Source organism: Bacillus rossius, chromosome 6, assembly GCF_032445375.1.
Source record: "Bacillus rossius redtenbacheri isolate Brsri chromosome 6, Brsri_v3, whole genome shotgun sequence".
Classification (NCBI taxonomy): Eukaryota; Metazoa; Arthropoda; class Insecta; order Phasmatodea; family Bacillidae; genus Bacillus; species Bacillus rossius.
In genome coordinates this window covers 18,950,105-18,971,829 of record NC_086334.1, presented here as the reverse complement: position 1 = coordinate 18,971,829, position 21,725 = coordinate 18,950,105, and the positions used below count along the sequence as shown (strand labels likewise).

Genomic DNA, 21,725 nt, shown 5'->3' with positions numbered 1-21,725 from the left:
TACCTTCCTACCCCCTCCCTACCTTCCTACCCCTCCCTACCTTCCTACCCCCTCCCTACCTTCCTACCCCCTCCCTACCTTCCTACCTCCTCCCTACCTTCCTACCCCCTCCCTACCTTCCTACCCCCTCCCTACCTTCCTACCCCCTCCCTACCTTCCTACCCCCTCACTACCTTCCTACCCCCTCACTACCTTCCTACCCCCTACCTACCTCCCTACCCCCTCCCTACCTCCCTACCTCCCTACCCCCTCCCTACCTTCCTACCTCCTCCCTACCTTCCTACCCCCTCCCTACCTTCCTACCCCTCCCTACCTTCCTACCCCCTCCCTACCTTCCTACCCCCTCCCTACCTTCCTACCCCCTCCCTACCTTCCTACCTCCTCCCTACCTTCCTACCTCCTCCCTACCTTCCTACCCCCTCCCTACCTTCCTACCCCCTCCCTACCTTCCTACCCCCTCCCTACCTTCCTACCCCCTCACTACCTTCCTACCCCCTCACTACCTTCCTACCCCCTACCTACCTCCCTACCCCCTCCCTACCTCCCTACCTCCCTACCCCCTCCCTACCTTCCTACCTCCTCCCTACCTTCCTACCCCCTCCCTACCTTCCTACCCCCTCCCTACCTTCCTACCCCCTCCCTACCTTCCTACCCCCTCACTACCTTCCTACCCCCTCACTACCTTCCTACCCCCTCCCTACCTCACTCCCTCCCACCCTCCCTACCCCCTCCCTACCACCCTCCCTAGTTCCACTCCCTCCCTACCCCTTCCCTACCTCCCTTCCTAGTTCCGCTCCCTCCCGCACTTAATATACGGCCTGTCCGTACAAGAACTTCCCATTTTCATATATAGTAACAGTTTTTGAAGTGAAACTTCTAATGCGACTTCCCAGCAAGGTTGCGTTAAACGTTTAACGCTACCATGGAGGGGGTATGAAAGCACTTTTGCGTTAAACGTTTAACGCTCCTGGGGAGGGGGAATAGAAAGAGACAGAGCGAGAGTGAATGCGTGGCACTCGAACGCATGCGCGAGCGTTAGCAACTAGTAGCGTCCAATATTCCAACGCAAGAGGGAGAGAGAAAGAAAGATACACAAAGGTAGAAAGTAGGAGAGAGAAAGAGAGTGAGTCGGTAGATCCCAAGCACATGCGCGTGGTATTCTTGCTATGAATTGTAAGCAATGTCAATAAAGTTTGTCTTAAAGAAACAATATGATTGCACTAAAAATCAATTTCTACCCCTTCCTATTTTCATTTCCACATTACGAAGTTTCACTTCTTCCGCGCGGAGGGACTCCGCGCACTATTTTTTAATTTAGAATATTTACAACATCTTATTGAAAGTAAACTAACCCTAGTTTTTCTTAACAAATGTTCCATTTGTGCACTCAGCCAACCTAAAGTCCAATTCTTCCCGCACTTTATTGGTTAACGAAGTCCGGAGTAATGAAAGCAATAGCTTCTTCTTGAATTCTGTGTCTTAACTCTGGAAAATCGTTAGGTAGCGGCGGAACGTAGAAACGATCTTTTATAAAGCCCCCCCCCCAAAAAAAATGTCGCACGGCGTTATGTTTAGGTGAACGTGGAGGCTAGCGAAAAAGAGCTTTGTCGTCTCGACCATTTCGGCCGATCCAACGGTCGGAGACTTCGACATTCAAACCACTCTCGTGCAAAGAGATTACAATGGTGAAGGGCCTCCATCCTGTTGCCAAATAGAAATGTACCGGTTCACCCTCTACTATTCGCTGGCCTCCGCGTTCACCTAACATACCGCCATACGATTTTTTTTTTTTTTTTACTTTTGTGGCTTTATAATAGACCGTGTCTACGTTCCGCCAGAGTTGAGACACGGAATTGGAGGGACTATTGCTTCCATTTCTCCGGACTTGTTAACCGAAGTGTGGGCAGAATTGGACTTTAGGTTGGATGTGTGCCGTATGACTAAAGGCGCACAAATTAAATATTTGTAAGAAAAAAATCTACGTTAGTTTACTTTCAATTTGATGTATGATTTGTTATAAACAGTCTAAATTAAACAGTTATAATATGCCATTGAAACTTGGACAGTCTTTAATGGACATATTGTACAAGAGAGTAATTAAATTATGACAACAAAAGGAAACAACCACGTTAACACGTGAGACCAAACATTCACAGTTTTCTAGGATCACATAGTGTTACAATGGTGCCCTTCCTTCAAAGTAATCCAATTATTTTTCCCCGGTGGAGGTCCCTTAAAACCTGTATAACAATATTAATATTTTGTTGAATGATGATATTGTTTGTATTCTAAGTAAGGTTCGTTGTGTGACAAGGAAAAATTGTTTACCTCATGATTTACAAATTTAAATTCTTATTATATGGATCAGTTAAAAGCCAAAAATATTTCTTCAGATTCACAAAAATAAAAATTATTTTATGAAATAAATTAAATTTTTACACATCAAGTTTCAATTATATTTTAATAAAATGCTCAAATAATTTTGTTCTTAATAACAAATATTTACCAACTTGACAGGTGGTCATAAATGTTTACTAGGCACTGTACGAATGTTTGACAAGTGGGAAACGTGGCGGGCATTGCCGCTAGCCTGTGGGTTTTCTCGGGGTGTTCTCGCTCACCGTCGTCTCTAGTAATCTATAGGTGTACGAGACTATTTTTTTGGCCTAACAAAATTTTTTGTATTTAAATTATCGATTTTATACACCTAACCAAATACGCTTTTGAGTTGACAAAACCAGTTGTTTGGGTCACGAAAAGTTTTCCTACTAAATTATGTCTGATTGTATTACTCCTTAATTACGTTCTGGTATGTGCTGTTGTCGACAAAATCACGTTTCAACTTTACTTTAAAGGACAGCTGCCGCCTTTAAAATTCTTTAGAACTAAATGTTTCAGTGAAATTCAATAAGAGTGTGAATAACTGTCGCCATAATTTACTAACATTTCCTCGACGGATCATTATTATCACTGGTAGAAAAATAACCCATGAATATGAGAGTTGTTTTGGTGCGATACAGATACTGTATGTTTTTCAAGCAATAAATAATATGGCTAAGTTGTATGCATCCTCAGTAGAGTTAAAACTATATAAATACTGTACCAGCCTAAGAACAACCGTCTATCTTCATAATTATATATTATTTTTGTTGGTGACTTTTTCCCAAGAATGAAAGATTGAAGTTTTTAAAAGGCAAACGACGAGTCGGATGCTTTAATCAATTTCTTAACCAAAACAATCTATAATAATTTAAAATAGGACATCAGTTTACTACCTTAATATTTTTAATTAATGTTTTTATTAACTAATATGATAACTATTACTTGAAATAATTAATTAATCAGAAGATTTTTATGTTTATTTTCTCCCCCAAAGCAAATAGTATGGTTAAGTATGTATTAAAAGGTGTTTGAAAAATGTATTATGCACTTTAAATAAACATTGCAAGATAGATTTATGTAGTGTGGAACAATGTTATAAATTAATGATATTCATCACTGTACAAAGTTGAAGCTCGTAAAAGTATTTAACCAATTATGAAAAAAATATGAAAATATTATCATACAAAATACGCTATAAGGGCACGTGTAATTATCTAGCGGGCTAAACTTGTTTCGTGCCGTAGACAAGATGCTAGCAAACACTTCAGGGGAATAACGTGGATATTTTATGTGCTGTCATTTGTATTTTATATCTTCAAGAATAGGAAATGTTGATTTTTTTTTAAATAGAAAATGTAAATAAAAAGATGCTTTTAAAAGTTCATATTTAAACCGTGTTGACGAGGCTTCGCAGATAAGCGTTCTGTCTTAATAGCAGCACGCATTAGTATTTTCTAAAAATAACCTCCGTTTTGTCGCTCAACAAAAAAAAAAAAAGTCGTTTAGTGATCGCCAGACAATAAGAAACACCTATCTACGGTAACGAGAAAATTCATGTGTTCTCATGTTAAACATACACTTATAATACGACACTTTGACACTAAATTTAACGTATAATTATTTAAAATAATGACGAGCGTGATAAATACATATATACGCAAATTGTGTTATCAACTACAATAATTGACGCGAATCACGCGTTCATAGTTTCTGCACCCGCCGCTAGGATTCGCGGCCGGAGCAGCTACGTCGACTATCGAATCATTGACTAGTGAACATAAATTTTAAGTGTGTAAAGAAACGACTCCAGTAAAAGGGAAAAAGACTTGAAAAAATACATCTAATCCCCGGTTTAGGACCTGATTTTCGATCAGGAATTCTATTAAAATACTGCCCATCTTGTTAAAATTCCTAAACAGTTGACAGCTTCAAATTCCCCTTTCCCTTTGTGAACTTTGGTTCGCGCCATCCGTTTACAGATGGCAGCACCGTGACTACATATTTCCGTTCCAGCCAAGAAATTACTAATATCAAATGCCGTATAGCGAGAACTAAGATATTATTCATAAAAAAAATTCTTGCTTATGGAGCATTTGAGTACGAACTCACTGCACGTATTTCTAGCACTTACGTTGTTTACGCGCGCAGAACTGCCGCGTGCTTGACTTTTTAAGCGAGTCCGTGACTTGTCATCAGAAAAGGAGATATGATAGCGGAGATTTAATCTCGTTGGTATCTACGCCGTAAAGACCTTGGTTGTCTGGAGGGAAGCATGTATGTATGTGTGTTTATTAATGGGCTGTAAAATGAATTGTAAGCGGTGTGCTAAAATGTATTGCCGATTATAGATTTTCATCACGGAAGTTTTTTTTTTTCATGGGACCGTAGAAGCTAAGTTGTTTGCATTACTCAGCTGGGGGAACATTAAAAATGAACTTTACTGATCATGGTTACACGGCAGAGGTTAACCAGTTTAAGTGAAAATATTCGAGTGAAAGGGAAAGTGTTTGTTAGGTTAACACGGAAATCTATTGAAAAGATCGCAATTTTTTTTAATGATTCAGTGTTTATTAGGATGGGTCCTTATTTTCATGCCTAAATCTATCATATTACGGCATTATTCTGTATCGCCATTCTCAAACAAGAAACAAATCAGTTCATATATTTTAATTGCCTGTAGAATTTCCTGCTGCATGACTCTAGTTCGGCCATTTTTATTTTAGCTGTGGTGTGTCAACGTTTAACAAGCCAATCGCAAGCAAGCGTAGAAGATGTGTCATTCTGCGCTACTTGCAAGGCAGATGTTGTATGTTCATTGTAACCATGCAACCAGTGAAGATAATAAATAATGTACTTAACTTACAACAGACAGCATCACACGCCGCGCGAGACATGGTTTCAGTTTCCACCAGAGATTAGGGAAATATACATATGGAGCATAAGGTCCGTATATATTGGCGAGGGGGGATTTCTGTGTACTGCAGGTACCAATGTGGCGGCCGTTTGTTTACAAATGTATCAGTTCCACCTGTATTGTTGGTTAAATTTGAGAAAAATGTCAACTAATATCATTACATTTGTATTATAAAGAATCGTTTTAGACTTTTAATATATAAACAAACATATTAACCAATAAGATATCGATCTAACTTTCTTCCGAACAGCTTAACTACAGTTGTTAACAAAAGCAGGCTAGATCAGCTGACACAATTATAAACAAACGTCCACCATATTGGTATGTGAAAATCAGAGGGGAAAAAAAAAACTTGTTTCACATCCGACGGCTGATGCTCCAATCTCTGGTTTTTCCACTGTAAGAGTCGCACATCTGTGTCTCACTTCTATGGTGGAATGTATTCCAGCGCACGTAGGCGCCTGTGACCCCTGTCACGCGGTTCACGGCCCTCGCGTCGCTCTGTGATGGGTCGGCGAAGGGGAAATGTCTGCGCGGCGCTCACAGACAGTCTGTGTGTGTTGTGTGCGTTGTGTGCGTTGTGTGCGTTGTGTGCGTTGTGTGCGTTGTGTGTTCACCTTCCAGCCTCGCTCCACCGCGTCCTGTACGTGCGGCCTTGACGTGTCGTCTGGCCGACCCGAGTCGCGCGTGACAGTTCAGTGGGTTTGAGTGGCCTCAATTGTTATTTTTTATTTTTTTCCTTTTCATGAGCAACATCTTAGCCTTCGGTCTACGGCATTCGGCGGGAGCAATTTCGTGAGTGGAACGGAAGTCGCATGGAGCGGAAATGTGTAAATCACGGTTCTGCCGTTTGGGGTGGGGAGGGGGGGGGGGGAGGAGATGGCGCGAACCAAATTTCAAAAAGCCAAAGAGAAACGTTTAATGAATTTGAACAAGATTAGTCATTTTTAATAACGGGGTTTAGTATTTTTTTTTGTACGCTTTTATCGCGTTCGTTTCATCTTTCGCTCTGCAAATGTAATGATTTCAATAGTCGACGTACTGTAGCTGCTCCGGCAACGAATTCTAGCGCGCGGATGTGGAAAACTACACGTGATTAGCGTCGAGAAAATATTTATCATGCTAGGCATTATTTTAAGGAATTCTCCGTTAAATTTCGTATCCGAGTTTCGTTTTGTTGGTGTATTTGCAACGTGAGAACACATAAATTTGCTCGTTACCGAGGTTAGATGTTGCACATCTGTGGCCAGTACTAAGACTCGTTCACTTTTTTTTTATAATCGTTCATCATTTTATAAGGCACCAGAAAAGATACTTGCTTGAATTATAAATGACTGCAGTAAAATTGTTCGACATACAAGCTCAGGTTTGCTTTCATATTTATCTGACCAAAAATCTCCTAATAGTTAATTAGCGTACCTAACCTCGAAATTAATTATCATAGCAACTTACCAGAGCTATGAATCAAATTCCTTTATTTACCTAGAAATAAATTAGTGTAGCTAATACTCGTAATTTATGCCCACAGTAATTTGTAATTATGAATTTTAGTAAGAAATTAATTTTTGTATGATTTTTAACACATATGAACTTAAACAGGTGTTTCATTTTAATTTTCAGATCTATATTTGTGTTATGGTAATAACGGCAAATAAAATTCCAAGCAGGTTTGGGATAATGTGGAATGGGTGTTGGGTGGGAGATATGTTGTGTTTAAGGATATTGAGTGTTCGGATCTCTCCCCTTTCATCAATGTGATCCGGTTTCGATTCATGGGGTGTAAAATTCAGATTTTTTAAATTCCGAGATAAATGTGGCGGACGTTTTCTCGATGTACTCACGTTTCCGCCTATACATTCATTCCGTAGTTACTCCACACATATTACTTCACCCGTCATCGTCTCTTATGCGCTTAGTATTGAAGAGACTTGCCTAAACTATAGTTATTCCCGATGTTTGTTTAATTTGTGTGTGTTCTGTGATGTGAAAGTTTCTTTGGAGAGGATAAATAAGATTTTAGAACGTAGTCAACAAGAATATGGACATGGGCAGCAGAGTAAGAACACATTTTGTAAATAATTTAATGCTCTAAAATACTGAGTAAAAACATTTTCATCATACGAGGCATGTTTCATAAATTTAAGCTCGTTCCTATGGGGAAAATATTTTCATATAACATAGCCTACCTGAAAAAATGTCATTTATAATTGCAGACATATCTTGAAAGCTATTATAGCTATGAAATAAATAAAAATTAACATTTTATAGTTTAAGTAATGTTCTTTCATTTTGTATTAAATTTTTTTTCCAGAATTGACCATTTTCGAAATGTTTTTTTTTAACAAAAAAATATGCTTGTTTTGTAGTTCTTTATTGTTTCTGGCTCTAGCTCACACCCTATTCATCAGGACTTTTGTTAGTATCTTCCCTGGACAATACAAAATAAGTATAAAAAGTAACAAAAAAACATTGGGTTTTTATTTGAGTACAAGCAAAATTTTAGTAGGTTTTGACTAGGCTGTAAGAGGAAGAGATAGGAACAGAAAGAAGATAGGTCTTTTTTTCCATAAACAATTTTTTTATCGTTTAAAACTAAAAAGAAAAAAAATTGCTTCACTCAGACAGAGATCTAACATTAAAAGATTTTTGTAGACCATAACACTGAGTCTGTCGACAATATTATTACACTTTAAGACACGTAAAATAATTAATTCAATACTAAACGCAGATACTTTACAGAGAAAACGTTTTTTTAGCAGCCGGTCAATATTGACTTCGGGCATTCCACTAAAGTAAATATTATGAATAATTAATGAAGCAACATTTTGAAAATAGGAAGTTTCTGACAAAAAAAATCGAACGAAGACGGTATCTTTCGTTCTGCATCTTCAACTGTGGGCACGGGAAGAAGAGTGCGCGGTGACGCTGGTTCAGAGAATGGGGACTTCGTGAAATCCGCAGGTCGGCATCGTGTTGTGCTCGCAGCGGCTTTGCAATAAAACTTCTGATGTTCCTTGCGCTGTGAATCAAATTACCATTGCCACAACTCTCGCAAACGGACAACAGACAAGGTGATGGGTTTTTCCCCAGTCCTGCTCAGAGATTATGAAAGGATACAGATGTAGCATTAGCCGTCAGACTAAGAAGCCATGTTGTTCTCCATTTATTTCTGATTTTTCACATACCAATATGGCGGACGTTTCTCTTTATATTTGCGTCAGCTGTTCTAGCTTGCTTTTATTAACGATTGTAGTTAAGCTGTTCGGAAGAAAATTAGCTCGAAATATTACTGGTTAATATATGTGTATAAATATTATAAGTCCAAAACTAATCTTCATAGTACAAATGTAATGATATTAGTTGACATTTTTCTCCCATTTAACCTCCAATACAGGTACAGCTGATACGTTTGTAAACAAATGGCCGCCATATTGATACGTGTAGTACTTCAACACCCCCCCCCCCCCTTCCCCTCGACGGGAACCGAGCCTTAAGCTCCATGTGCACATTTCCCTGATCTCTGCTCCTGCTCCGAAAATCACCGCGAGCGATTGTGACGGGCTGAGAATCACGTGACATAACCCGACCAATGCTGGAGAAATCCGCGTGTGGGGCCAATCACCGGCGTGCGTGTCGAGTGCGTGTGACTCGCTCTCTCTCTCTACTTAGTTTCCTGGTGAAAATTACAGGCAGCGGTCGTGTCGCGTGTCTCGCCAGACATGATTATGATACAAAAGGTGAAGGGGAGGGTGAATAGAGAGAAAGGGGGGGGGGGAATAGACAAGACCACGCAATACGTTCTGTAATGTTTCCGTTACAGTTATTCCTTACACGCGGAAGCAGGTACCAGGTGACCAGCGATCTTTACTGCCTGCATCCGATACACTGCGCGCAGCGACCGTCGTACAAACAGGCCTCTTCTAATTTGTGGTTATGTATGAGTGCCGCCAGGGGCGCGTCCATATAAAAACTGTAAAAATTGAGAGGGGAAATATTGTTCGGAATACAACCTCATTAATGACGCCATTTAATAATAAACAATATTAAAATGGTCATCGATTATTTTAAAAAAGGTAATTTTTTTTAACAAACGTTTGCGAGGATAAGTTGCAAATTTTTTAACTACTGCTTTCAATAATCTTCCATACGATAAAAAAAACTGCTCTTGATTATAACATGTAAAAATTAAAATAAAAAAAATTTAGTTCACGCGTTTACGCATGGCTACAGATATTTCAAACGAAGGAATTTCAAAATTTTTGTGGTCGTCAAACAGTTTGATGAATTTGTTGCAGTGATCAAAATTTTTAAATCATTCCAGGCATTGGGATCGAACATAGATAGACCTTTGTTAAATGAGCGTCACTCATGACTAATGAGTGTTCACGGCCACAGGGAACCCTGCTTAGAGATGATTAGTGCGATGTGTCAAGCCTCGTGTAAGACTGAAGTTCTTTAAACTAGCCTGAAGCGCTTACTTGTTTAAAACTTACTCTCTAAAATGATTCTTACATAAAGATCTAAATAAATATAGTTTGTTACAACTTGAGTCTGCTATTTTGGATTATGGTAGACCCATCGTACTTAATTAATTACCAGAAATCTCTAAGGCATCGAGGGTAGTTGTTCAGGGAAACAATAAAAGTCACAAAACCAGATAAACATAAAAAAATTATAAGAAATAATCCAAATTTAAAGAGATAGTACATAGCAATTTTAAATTTAGTCATTTATGTTTTTAATTGTCTACGCATGTTTATTTTTAGGCAGATTTCGAAGAAATACTACCTGTTGTAGCCGTTACCTTGGTGCGACTTCCGAAAAACGTTCATACAGTTTTTCGTTTCATGGTCCATAGACCCCAAAACCAACGTCAACTCAAAAGTGAATGTGTGTGTGTGTGTGTGTATATATATATATATATATATATATATATAAAATCACATTACTATGGACACGATAACTGCCTTAATTTTTCACAAATTACTTCCAAACTGATACGTAAAATATAGCCATGAAAAATCTCGGTCGAGTTAGTTAATGGGCACTATCCGACCAAAGGGGTAGAAATGGGGAAGGTTGTTTAAAAAACATAAACATCGTTATACCTCCAATAATATAATAAATATCCCATCCGTTTCAACGTATTATAACTCGTAGGTGTAACACCAAAAAATAAATATATTTTTTGATACGACCAACCATAACTACAAGGGGTAGAAAAAACATGGGATGGATGACAAAAAAAAATTCATAACTCCCTTAGTAGGCACACCATCGAATCCGTTTGGATTGTTTCTTAATCTTATAACTTTTATCTAAAACTTTTGTCTGAAACTATTTTTGATGGTAAAAACCATTATTGCAAGGGGTTGAAAAAACCTGAGTTTGGAATAAGAAAAATATAACTTCCCTACCATGTCACTATCTAATTAATATTTATTATTGTTTATCTTTTTTTGATATTGTGTAAAACTTTTGTCTAAAGTAAATTTTATGTAACAAACCATTGCAAGTGTTGGAAATAACAAGGGCAGAAAGACAAAAGAGTAATACTTGTTAAAATAGATATTCTATCAAATCCGTTATAAGTTATTGCAAAATTCCTAAATATTAACTACAACCTTTGGCTGAAACAATTTTTGGTGAAACGAACTATTACTGTAAATACAGGGGTTTAAATTTAAAAAAATAATAATTTTTTGGTATCAAATTTGTCGGAATTTATTTTTACCCATCTTGATATTACTTTAAACCTTGTCCAAAAATAATTTATACGACCACGTATTAGTGCAAGGGATTAAAAATAGTGTTTGACGGTCAAAAATAATTGCGTAACTACCTTAGTAGGCATAATATAAAATTTGTTAAGACATTCAATGCTGGATGCATTGAGTTAAAACATTCAACATATTTTCGCTCCATGTAATATGAAGAAATTTATATATATATATATATATATATATATATATATTTAAATATTGGCGAACATATAGGCTGTTATGTACACTAAGTTCTTACAATGTTCCAGGAGGTATAGAAGTGTCCAAAAAATTTCTAGAATAATAGGTTCTTCGAAATCTACCTACTTCTGTAGACCATGCGAGAGGGATTTTTTTTTTCGTATTGGGATATTATCATGATTTCGTAAAGCATACATGCCTGAAGCTCTGGAAACTATTTTTATGAGATTAATGGAACCGGTAATTTTTGCTGTTGTTTAAGATGACTATGCCATAATGGAAGATATAATTTTGTACATCTAGTTATTAAATTAGAAGAAATTTGTTTCGATCCGGTGGTCGAGGCGCCTAAATCTTGAGTCGATTCCCAGTCGCGCCGGGGATTGTTCTAGCTGATAAACTGCCCTTCTAGATCCTTCTTGGTCCTTCTTGGTCCTTCTTGGTCCTTCTTGGTCCTTCTTGGTACTTCTTGGTCCTTCTTGGTCCTTCTTGGTCCCTCTTGGTACTTCTGGTCCTTGTTGGTCCTTGTTGGTCCTTGTTGGTCCTTGTTGGTCCTTGTTGATCCTTGTTGGTCCTTGTTGGTCCTTGTTGGTCCTTGTTGGTCCTTGTTGGTCCTTGTTGGTCCTTGTTGGTCCTTGTTGGTCCTTGTTGGTCCTTGTTGGTCCTTGGTGGTCCTTGTTGGTCCTTGTTGGTCCTTGTTGGTCCTTGGTGGTCCTTGGTGGTCCTTGTTGGTCCTTGTTGGTCCTTGTTGGTCCTTGTTGGTCCTTGGTACTTCTTGGTACTTCTTGGTACTTCTTGGTCCTTGTTGGTCCTTGGTGGTCCTTGGTGGTCCTTGGTGGTCCTTGGTCGTCCTTGGTCGTCCTTGGTCGTCCTTGTTGGTCCTTGTTGGTCCTTGTTGGTCCTTGTTGGTCCTTGTTGGTCCTTGGTGGTCCTTGGTGGTCCTTGTTGGTCCTTGTTGGTCCTTGGTGGTCCTTGGTGGTCCTTGGTGGTCCTTGGTGGTCCTTGGTGGTCCTTGGTGGTCCTTGTTGGTCCTTGTTGGTCCTTGTTGGTCCTTGTTGATCCTTGTTGGTCCTTGTTGGTCCTTGTTGGTCCTTGTTGGTCCTTGTTGGTCCTTGTTGGTCCTTGTTGGTCCTTGTTGGTCCTTGTTGGTCCTTGGTGGTCCTTGGTGGTCCTTGTTGGTCCTTGTTGGTCCTTGGTGGTCCTTGGTGGTCCTTGTTGGTCCTTGTTGGTCCTTGTTGGTCCTTGTTGGTCCTTGTTGGTCCTTGTTGATCCTTGTTGGTCCTTGTTGGTCCTTGTTGGTCCTTGTTGGTCCTTGTTGGTCCTTGGTGGTCCTTGTTGGTCCTTGTTGGTCCTTGTTGGTCCTTGTTGGTCCTTGGTGGTCCTTGGTGGTCCTTCTTGGTACTTCTTGGTACTTCTTGGTCCTTCTTGGTCCTTCTTGGTCCCTCTTGGTACTTCTTGGTCCTTCTTGGTACTTCTTGGTCCTTGGTGGTCCTTGGTGGTCCTTGGTGGTCCTTGGTGGTCCTTGTTGGTCCTTGGTCGTCCTTGTTGGTCCTTGTTGGTCCTTGTTGATCCTTGTTGGTCCTTGTTGGTCCTTGTTGGTCCTTGTTGGTCCTTGTTGGTCCTTGTTGGTCCTTGTTGGTCCTTGGTGGTCCTTGGTGGTCTTTGGTGGTCCTTGGTGGTCCTTGTTGGTCCTTGGTGGTCCTTGGTGGTCCTTGTTGGTCCTTGCTGTTAAGTCCTTTGCACCACCAAGTCCGCTCAAGGCAACGGCAAGCCTCTGCAGATTCGCCTTGCCGAGTAAACACCGCAAGCGCACCGTGTTGTCTGCGGCCACTGAAACAGACATTGAGAAGCAGGAAATCATCGTCATCATCATCATCATCATTGCATTAGTTTGTAAGTGCAGTTTCGTTCGGCCTTCCAGTGACGCGGAAAATGAGGAAGCAAGTGGCGTCACTTCGGCCACGACAAAATGGTTCGTGGAAGCCGAGGTAACCTCGCGTGAACACGGGAACAGCTACTCTGTGAGAAAATGTCTTTTTAGAAACTTACTGTACCTATGCCCGAGCTTGAAAAGGAACTACGAATGGTAACTCGGATCCACGGAGAATATGTTTATCTCGTACTTCTGTTCACGGAAAAGTTAACTTCGTGGAAAATTTATTATATGTTGGGGTCACATACATAATAAACAAAAACTTGCCCCTCTTAATCATGGCCTTCCCGAGGTTATAATATATTTAAAATGTTCTACTTATATAAATTGTGAAATTATTAATTGTTATTTAAGTTAAATGTTACAAATGAAACATTTTTAACTGCCATTAACTAAATACAATATAAATGATTAGTTAATAAAATAATACATTACATACGTATACAATACAATATATGCAGCTATAAAGATACAATTAAAATACACTGAATTTATAAACAATGGGAAATTTCCCATATACTCTTCCTATAATTTGGATAGGATATTAATATTCACATAGTGTAAATTGTTAAACGGAATGTAAGTTAATAAAACATTAAATAAAACAATTAAAATATCAATTTTAAATTACGCATGAGAAAAAATACACATAATATTGTAAAATCTCTTACATTATTGTGCCGGGTTACAGGAGAACGACAAGTGTGGTGCGAATTAAATAATTTGCCTAGCCAATCACGTTCGACATTATGCGACGTCAGTGTGATAAGGATTAGGAAAGATTTCCTATTTATTTTTCGCGTCCCTCGTCCGACCTTTCTGAAATGAATGTCGGCGTTCAGTTTTCGAATGATGGTTATACTGGGCAATCATTGGTTATGTTATTATTTGTAGGCTACATCTCTAAAGGAATCCTTTTTACTGAATTTATCTGTGAAATTTTGGGAATGTGTTCTCTCTGTGAATTTTTTTTCGAATAAAAATTAAATTCGGATTAAACAAATGTATATATCTCTAACATGTCGAGGGGATAAAAGTGATAATTCCGCAATTGTGAGTCATACTCAATAAATTTGTAGCGGCATTTCCAAGATGGAAGCTAAAGAACCTATCCCACACTAAAAACGAGATTTAAGGAGGATTACGCCTCGCCATCTTGCAATTTCAAATATTTTGATATTGATTGCAATCAAGTTTCCGTTAATTTTTTTTTGTGTGTGTGTTTCAAGGCATGACTTAGCTTTGGCTACTTGTCGATGCCAACACTTGTAACCTGGTGTGACTGCCATGACAGTTGTCACCCGCGTGAAGTATTAAGTTATTTCCGCGCGGCGCTTACAGAATAGTCAGTTAGTAAACACGTGGTTTCAAAAGGTTGTAGTTCTGGGATATGTGATTTAAGCGTTGACATGCCAAAAAAATTGGGATAAATAGGTCAAAATTGGAATTATAGCAGAATGATCTATGATTGCGAGGACTAATCCCCCTTAAGCGTGAGTTAGAACCCAAACTCGTTGCACGTGCTTGTAGAATGCGAAAATACTTACTGTTGTTTTGTAATAAACCGTCATGTAATAAACCGTCATGTAATAAATAAAGGAGTAGAATGTGTAAAAACTCATTGTATTACACACCGCAACATTAGTGGCTACCTAAATAGAGTGAATTTTCACTGGTTTGTTTGCCTGATAATAGCTTATACATTACTTCACCTAATAAATTAATGTAGTTATGTCAGCAATATATTATGAAAACTACTATCTAGCGGACGGGTCCATAACTACTTCAAAAAACTAGGTCTCAGTCTCGGTAATTAGAGTTTCTCCCCCATGATTAAACGTTTTCTTAAAACAGTTACAATTGAAACTAACGAAATTTTAGGCCATAGATTTTAGTATTTACGTTTAGGAATATGCAGAAATAATAAAAAAAGTTTTTTACTTCAGAGGTATCTACTGAGGCCACTTAACATTTGGCATGCTCACCAGGGCCCTGATGCTCGAAATCGTTCGACTTCATAGACCATTCGAGTCGAGTAGAGTGATGAACTCGCATACGACTTGGTGTGTTCGACATTTGCTATGCTCGAGGTGCTACTTGTCGCATGCGACTTACACAAAAGTCTTCGAGACGGAGAAGTCGAGTGGATTGTGGGAATTCGGAGAGAACTGTGAATTTGTCAGGATGGCTACTCTGCTCGTGTTCCAACTGGCCAATCAACGATCGCCGTTTCGTTTGTTGTCGTGTTCAGTAGGAAGAAGACAAACTCTTTATCAAAACATTTTTTTTTATTTTGCCGTGTGTTCGTGAATGCCTAATTAATTAAACTGACATTAAAAATAATATGAATTAATTTTAATGGTTGTTCAGTTTTAAAGTATTTATAATGTAGCTGACCTCACCTAACAAACCAGGACAAAGGATGAACAGTAGGAACTCACGTAATTTTTTTTTTACTTATTACTTGCGCAACAATATCAAAATAACAAATAAAACATTAAAATTTGAAACGTTAAAATCTCGCCTAAGTTAGAGGCGGGTACAATTCCTTTGCCATTAGTAGAAAATGATGTAGTCGTTCACGTACGTCGCGAAAAAAAAGAATTCCTACTCGTAAACAAGCAACAAATGTGCATGCCGCATGAAAGCACATGTATTGTGATGAAAATTAAAAATTCGATATCTCCTAAAGTATTTGGAATTTCTTATCTCCGCCGTGTTTAATGAAAAGAGGAAGTTAAAGAGCACAGAATAAAAGTATTTTCGGAATTTAATTTTTTTTAAACAAATATCGCCCAAATATGAATATTAAAAAATTCGATATCTCCTAAAGTATTTGGAATTTCTTATCTCCGCCGGGTTTATTGAAAAGAAGAAGTTAAAGAGCATATAATATAAGTATTTTCGGATTTTTAGCATTTTTTTTGCAAATACCGCTACTCTACATATTTACCAAAATTAAGACTAAGTAGCATTAACTAGTGTTGTGTTTACAGTATTGTAATGAACATGTAGGCCTAACCATTAATGTTCAGTTTGGCGTTAGGGAGCAGGCTACATAGGCTAATTTTAATGTGGATACACACAAGACATAGACGTTCACTTGGAACTAAATATGCCAGGCTATTACCACTGTCACAGGAACAAACCAAGCATTTTAACATAACTGAAATAGGCCTACCTATTTAAACCTGTATAATGCTTAAACAGGGGGTTTACTTATGTTTATCTTTGATTAGCTATTTATTGTAACTGGTAACTTAATTCAGGTATGCTCCAAGGAGGGATAAACTGCCATTCTGTGTTAATGGTGCTGTAGTGTTTGACTTCAGTCAATAATTATATTAAAAATGTACTACAGGCATAACTGCCTTCTGCATAACATTGCACTCTGACAGCTAACGAACCATTTGTTTTGTCACCGAAACTACACATAAGCAAGCACATAAAGATAACAATAGGGCTTCTTTGGTTTTTATAAGGTGCTAACAATTACTTTAGTTTCAACAGAAAGTGCAGTTGTACGAGAAGGTGCCGGCATAACCTCTTCCAGACTGCTAATCAGGTCTCCGGCACACCGCTTGTTAAGACGAAACAACTTAACAAATATGTTGTCGTCCAGTTCAAACGCATCCTTCCGTTCTAGGAATCGACGAGGGTTTCTAGCTGCTTCTATTTCAGCTAATTCAAGCTCTTCAATGTCCAACACATCCAACCACTCCGCCATTTTCACTGTTTTCGTGACTTTTCGCATTCGTAATGGTTATCTCATTCGAGTTGGACCCCTCGGTTTCCATTCCGAACACTCGAGTCGCACACGAGTAAACTGGAACAGTTCGTGCATACCAAAGCATCAAACCGATCGGAAAAGACCACTCGGCTGGCAACTCGCATACGACTTAAAACTCCAGCATAGGGCCCCAGTATAGTATTCACTTGCCTTCTTGCAACTTTTTTTCTTTTTTTGAGAAAAGTGAACTAACAGACGTGAAAGCTGAAAAGCGAAAAGGGAATGGGGGTGCGCTCGTCCATTAACCTGTCAATCAACATAAGGTAACGCTACAAGCCGGTTGTGCAACATTGTTGCCATTACCTTTGGCGCTTTAGATAGTTCGTGACGTAACATGTGGGGGCATTAAAGCTGTCGCCTTGAGGGTCTTAAAACAAAACAAAACAAAACAAAAAAAGCTTTATTTCTTGTAACTTATTTTTTGTTGTTGTGCTGCTGCTCGTGATAGTTGTACGGTCATTTTATTCGCTTACAGTGGGATCCATTTACACGGTGTTTCTTTTGTTCGCTTTAAACAGGCTTATTAAGAGCGTATGTTCCATTCTAGGTTACTATTTTATTTTTAACTTGCCGAAATTTTGAGTGGCTGAACTTTCACAAAATGAATATATATTCATACTAGCGGACCCAACAGACGTTGTTTTGTTCAAACGTTTTGTTTATTTACAGGAAATTTCCCTGAATATAATCGCAGCACAATCTGCCGGGTCGAACTGAAATAAAAATAAAATATTTTTGAATATTCGATAACGCGACCACAGCGCTTCCGACCGGATCCTATGTAAAACATCGAACGTTCAACAACAACATTAATTTAATTAATTAATTACAAATATTATTTATCGGCTTGAATTGTGAATCTAAACAATTTTTAAATCCACCTGAACACACACTTTAAAGTGGACCCGACAGACGGTGTCCTGTTCAAACGTTGTAAATCCAAAAATCATAATTTAAAAAAAAAAACTATAAATTAAAAAATACAAAACTTCATTTTAAATATACTTTAAACTATAATTACTATAAGTAATTTAAATTATTTAAATGTTATAATTTATTTTACAAACTTATATTTTTATTTTCAAAGAGATATCAATACGTCATAAGTTGCATAGAATAAAATGAGAACATTGTAGGTTAAGTTGATTGTTATTGAATGCACGTCTATACAGAATTAAAAGTAATGAAAAATCGTGTTAAATACTCACTTTGATACTGCACCTTACATATTTTGCACAATGTATATTTTTTATTACATTTTAATATGTAGAATAAAATGAGAACTGACAATTTAAATTTGGAGGTTAAGTTGATTGATATTGAATTCACGTGTATACATAATTAAAATCACGAAAAATCATGTAAAATACTCACTTCAATACTGCACCTTACACTTTAAAATGTTATTTCAATAAATAATAATATAATAATCTCAATAACCAATTCTATTTTAATTTTAATGTAATAACAACAATTCATAAAATCCATCCAAAGATTAACAACACATAAATAAATACACAACACACACATATATATACTGTAAACCTAAACCATTCAAAGATCAACAACAATTTATAAATAAAAAATAAATTAAATAAACATTTTACAGTGGACCAAATTGTGAATCTAAACCATCCTCGAATCCCCGTGAACTCACACAAAAAATTTCATCAAAATCGGTCCAGCCGTCTAGGAGGAGTTCAGTGACATACACACGCACACAAGAAATATATATATAAAGATTTCGCATTATTTTTGCATAATTAGTTGACAGAGTTGTTTTGTAGTAAATATAAGGAGAAACAAATGGAATAAATAACTGAATATATTTGGGTTTAATGGAAATGCCGGTAGCTACTGCGTGGCATGGTTGAAAATTGTTTCAGATAAATATTCTTAGTTTTCCTTTTTAAGTTAACAGAGATTTTAGTAATTTCAAAAGGCAAAAAGTAATAATAATATAATTTATGAAATAATTTTAAACCATACCACGCAGTAACCACCATGCATTGTTTTTAGACCCAAAAATGTTCAGTTATTTATTATATTTGTTTCTCCTTAATTCACACAGCAAAATTTTTTAAAATATTTTACTTAGACAGCTAACTATACAAAAAGTATGCGATGTATACTTTTTTTCAATTTATTTTTGATTCAGCCACTTGAAAAGTTGGCAAGTTTAACCGTATGGAATGTAAATATTAAATTTAAAAAATTTAAATTAAAAATTTTGAACACCCTCGACTTTGAAATTCTCACTTGAAGCTACGATTAGTAATTTAAATGTATTAAAAGTTATAATCGTATTTTACCATTATGTTTTTGTAGTCTGTACTACACCATCCATACCATACTGCATCAGGTCAAGGTTACCATGTTCTTGCAATATCATCCGCCCTTTTCGAGTCAGAAACTTTTCAAAATGTTTCACGTAAACGTTGCATTGTAATTTGGCCTTGAAATTTTACTCCCATCGCGCACAAAGACGTTTCACTTAAAACAAAACAAAAAGTTATTGCAATGTATTACAAATTCATATGTGAACAGTGTTTATTCTGGAAAAAATCTCTTATGAAAGAGTCTTTTATTACTGAGGCAGAATTTTTTTATTGCACTTACATGATACTTTTCCTCTGGGCTCTCAATTATTCCTAAATTGCAAGTCAAATGACTCGTCTGCACACAATAGATTATAGGATTTGTGGTTGCGTAAGACATGCAGGTAGACTTCCCGGGCATTGTGTTCAGGGCATTAAAAATAAGTAACGTCTCTCATTCCCACGTGGCAAGCATTCGTTACGCAACATAACAGCGTTGCTGCTGTGCTTTGTTTATTCAATGCAGTTTGTTTTTAACGCTACATGAAGTCTTGTCCATTTAACGAAGTGGTGCTCATAGTAACTCATAAACCGGCGGTGAAAAGATTATTTGTTTCTATGGTGTGTAAACCACACACACTTTGAACAATTCTAGCGCAAAAAAAAAAATTCGTTTTGCAAAATTTTCTGAATTTGCATGATCGTCTATATAGAGGGAAAAAGAGGGACCGGGGGGGGGGGGGGGAACTCGGGACTGAGCACCAAGGGCAGACCGATTGATTTCCGGAAAAGTTTTTATGCTTGTGTTTATCTTGATATTAGTTCACAATATTTACATATATTGCTAGTTAAATTCATTGTAAATCTAAAATTTATGCACATTTTTCTAGTCGCGTATAAGTAAGTCCACGGTAACATTTAGTCTTGGGTTTTTTTTTTTTTGATGTGTAAACAGCTCTGCTCTCGGTACACGGCATTTGGTGGGAGTAATCTCATGAAAGGAGCGGAGGTCAATTGGAACGGAAATTTGTAGACACGGTGCTGCAATCTGTGGGAGTGTCAGAAATCTCTAAAAGATGGACCCGCGTGATTCGTCCGTATATGTTAACTTTCGTGAACTTAGCAGAATTTACACCGCGCATGGATATTAAAAAACAAAACTTGATAATAGTTAATTTATCCTTTAGTAATTCATTATAATTTATAGTCGTCAAAATAAATAATGGCAACTTAATAAATACGTTAAAATGCTAGCATTACGATTTTGCAAACCCTTAGTAAACATTGAAATGCAGAGGTAACGCAGCGTTTATCATACTTTAGAGGTACAAAAAATTGTTAAACTATTTATATGCGACACCATGTTTAGTAAAAAAACCATTTGTTATAAAATTGTTACAGTTAAATCTTAAATATTAAAAACACAAAAAGCTTAAATGTTAGTTTATAGGAATTATTTCTGTCGTTTAAGCAGAAACAAATATGCACACACATACTTAGTGTTATAATATGTGTTTTAAAATGTTTTAGGTTAATTTTGTTTTAATGTAACTATTAGACTGCAACTTTTAGTTTGAATAATAACAATATGAGAACACACAGATTTACTCGTTACTGAGGTTTTTTTTTGTTCTGATCGTATTGGAGAGTACAGGTTTAGTACTCATTTCTTATTCTTTCAGAAGAAGAAAGGAAAGAAGAAATTCATGAATTCTAAAACGCTATAATGAACGAGATAATTCATGTCATTGTTTTAGTGTTAAGATTATATCTGTAGACGTTTCATTTTGTAAGAACTGAATGTCTATTATTTTTTGTTGACAATATTTTGCTGATGGATGCTCGTTCTAGGAAGTCGAAGACGTGTTTTGTTTAAATAATTTTTAAACGTTACTCATTTTCTGATGGTCACAGACTGGAGACTGTCGGCCGTTCCATAGCTGGATTATGCATACAACTAAACTTCTATTATCTCAGTTTTGAAATATACGTATGTACTAAACAACAGATTGGTTGTCTGTAAAGTCGGTTTACGGACGATAGTTTGTGACAACGTCATAACAAAACATTTATGAAATAATTGCATACTTTTATGAATAAAATTGAATAATTTTTATTGAATTATCACTATTTTGTTTAGATACAAAGAAGGAGTGAAATGAAATCTACAATTTAATTAATAAATTTACTTTAAATTTGCACTCAAAAATTCAAATATGTTTATTACTTTAACGAACAGATTATTTTAACTATAACTTTTATACATGTTTGCTATTTAACTTCTTCCAATCTGTGTTATTCTGTTAAGGACAGGACGATGATAGGAAAAGTAAGAAACGAATGGGAGTGTTTCAAGTTTAATGTGCCTCGAAAAAGTCAAATCGATGGTTGTTCCAATCGAGTGGAAGAGAGATAGATGCGGCGC

At 37.2% G+C, this 21,725-nt stretch overlaps 1 protein-coding gene across 4 annotated transcripts in view; it reads left to right on the top strand.

Moving 5' to 3' along the window:
• LOC134532764 (ABC transporter G family member 20-like) overlaps window positions 1-21,725 on the top strand; it is a 100,799-nt gene that overhangs the window by 34,156 nt on the left and 44,918 nt on the right. The window lies entirely within an intron of this gene.